Source organism: Pteronotus mesoamericanus, unplaced genomic scaffold, assembly GCF_021234165.1.
Source record: "Pteronotus mesoamericanus isolate MK-2021 breed Mesoamerican mustached bat unplaced genomic scaffold, CSHL_Meso_final contig_26, whole genome shotgun sequence".
NCBI lineage: Eukaryota > Metazoa > Chordata > Mammalia > Chiroptera > Mormoopidae > Pteronotus > Pteronotus mesoamericanus.
In genome coordinates, this window is record NW_026555109.1 from 6329242 (window position 1) to 6332110 (window position 2869).

Sequence of the window (2869 nt, forward strand, 5' to 3'; positions counted from 1 at the left end):
TGAACAACCTTTTGATGCTAACATTAAATATTTTTCACTTTTGAATTTGCCTCTACACCATAAAGAGTATTTTGGAAAAAAAATCCCAATAATTAGAAATTAATCATATCACTCACTTTTATTTTTCCAGTGGCACATAAACATTTCCATATTTACTACTTAAATTTCAAGATATAATTAAGAATTTTTGAAAAAAATATCATTGTGTATTTCTATTAAAAGCATTATTCATTGCTCACTTTGGCAGCACACTTATTAAAATTGGAATGATATAGACAAGATTAGCATGGCCCATGCACAAGGATGACATGTAAATTCATGAAACATTAAAAAAATGTATTATTTACAAGATTGAAAAATTTATTACACATCTATCATTAACATTATAAACAAAGATATTCATATTTCCTTACTAATTTTTAACACATAGGAACAATTTAGCTATAATAGTTTGTTGAATTGGCTTTAATAATAGCAACACAAGAATAGCTAACATTTATTACTGATATGTAAGGGCTGAGCAAAGCTTTTGACATGTACACTTTATTTAACCTTCATTTTCACATTATGAGAAAAGAATTATTGCCACCATTCGTTACGGGCTTATCCAGTTTTGAATATTGAGGAAATGGTCAACTGGATCTGTTTTTCAGCAAATTCACTACTAAACAGATGGTAGTGCGTGGTATCGTATAAATCCAAGATTATGAACATGCTCCTAAGTAGACAGGACTCCCTGACATCTCTTTGTTCCTCCTTGAGTTCCATTCTAAGTTAGGTGGACAAGGCAGTCTATATGGAATCATAACCTTCCACATAGAACCTCATGGGCTGCTGGAGAGGTCCCATCCACAATCAAGGACATGTCCAATTGTTAATATAAGGGCATACTTACCGGGTTAGAATTTCATTATTCTCTTTTCAGTTTTGGATTTTGCTACCCCATTGCCAACACTGCTATTGTCCTAGCAGAAACAAATTAAATAATTTGTTAAACAGTTTTGTACCAGCCATCAGTGAGGGAGAATTTAAAACAGTATCTGACTTCTAATTTCTCACTTCTCCTAGTATTGATTCCAAGTGTATATCTTTTCCCTTGTTTTCTGCATTAATTAAAGTCCCAATTTCTTTTTTAAAATCAAGAAAAAATATTGTTACCAAAATCAATCCAAATATATTCTTATTTATTTTGTAAAATATAAGATATAAAGTACAAGATATTGAAAACATCTACATTAATCAAGTTTTTAATCCTAATGGTGTTGTCCTGTTAATTTTTTTATTGCAAACTGTACTTTACAGTTGTCAGAACTAAATGGTATTCTTTGTAGGAAAGGAAAAAAATCTCCCACACAGATGACTAAAACTAAAATACAGTGCAAAATGTATTAAACTTTCCTGAAGTAATCTTTTTATCTGAAGTCATTTTTTATATGATTAAAAAAATTTCCTCAATATTATTGTTACACATTCTTTCCCTGCTTCTGTTTTTTGAGTACCACTGCACATATAGAATTAAGGTTTTAGACTAAAAAACATTTACAATTATTTTTATCTTCTACAATGTGTATTTGTTTAGTAAACTAAGAGAGATTGTTAGGATACTTTAAGAAACAGAAGCTTTGAAAAGCTAAGAGTTGCTATAGTTTTATGAACTTCATACATAAAGAATGTAAATAAGAAAATAACTCAAATGATATCGTAATATACATGTGAATAACATTTGACAGATGTAAATATATACAAGAGTATAGATGAAGGTACATGGAACTTCAACCTCATATAAGATTGTAGGTAGTTTTAAATGTTCCGTAGATAAAGAGCTTAAAATAATTTATTGGATCCTTATTGTATATAAAATACTAAAGCAGACAGCAAATTGTTCCTTTGTGAAGACATCCTAATTTATCTATGAAAGATAAAATCTTCAAGAAGTATGAGACCAATCACAAAATGAAATAGTTTACATATAAAATTTGATAGAGTATCAGTCACTGGATTCCAAAAGCAAGGTTATGTCTGTCTGAATAACATCCCAGACGCATTGGTCAATGCATGTAATTGTCTACTTGGCAAGCTCAGGATGAAATATGGAAACATTTGAAGATTAGCATTAAAATTCTCCTAATACATACTTCTTTCAAAGTAATCTTCAAAATTCTTCTTTTGCAGGATGCTTCCCTGACAGTTTTGGCAAGGAAAATCACCTTTCCTTCTTCAAATGTTGCTGTTAAGAAATGGATTTCCTTTTCAAATTTACATAAAATCTTCATAAAAAGTAAAGTAATGAGTGAATTTATATCAAAAAGAACAACAACAACAACAAAAAACCAACTATCATGAAATTATTTCTTATGTAGTAATGTAGGTGTATATATCCATTAACGGACCTAGATAAAAATATATAAACATGGCTTATTTTTTCTATTTACAGCACAAGCATTGGAAGGGTGGAGGTAGTTAGGGGAATATGTCCATATAGTATCATAGACAGAGGTCTATTTGTATCAAGGGAGAAGAGGATTAGGACCTCACTTTGATCAATCTCAGTAAATATGTTAAATGCCTATAACTGTGGCTACACTAATCTATGTTTATAAAACATCAGGGTTTTCCTGATTTTGTAGCAGCTGACATCTTTAATCCACTAATAGTTTTTTTGCTGATGTGATGTGGGGCAAGGTTCACAGAGGTGGTGAACACAACGAAAGCCAATTTGGTAAAGATCTCGGAAAAAACATTTGATGCGAGACTTGTCTCAATGGAGTATAGCGTCTTCTGGGGAATCATGACTTCTAATCAACAAACTTGTCATCAACTTCACCACATAACTAAATTTTCTATTTTATTGCTGAGAGGTCAGGAAAAA

At 30.7% G+C, this 2869-nt stretch overlaps 1 non-coding gene across 1 annotated transcript; it reads left to right on the forward strand.

Annotated features, from left to right (window-relative positions):
- Positions 1-231: 231 nt before the first annotated feature.
- Positions 232-338, forward strand: LOC129071228 (U6 spliceosomal RNA). Its single transcript, XR_008529228.1, has one exon. It is a non-coding gene; the product is annotated as a U6 spliceosomal RNA (small nuclear RNA).
- Positions 339-2869: the final 2531 nt, after the last annotated feature.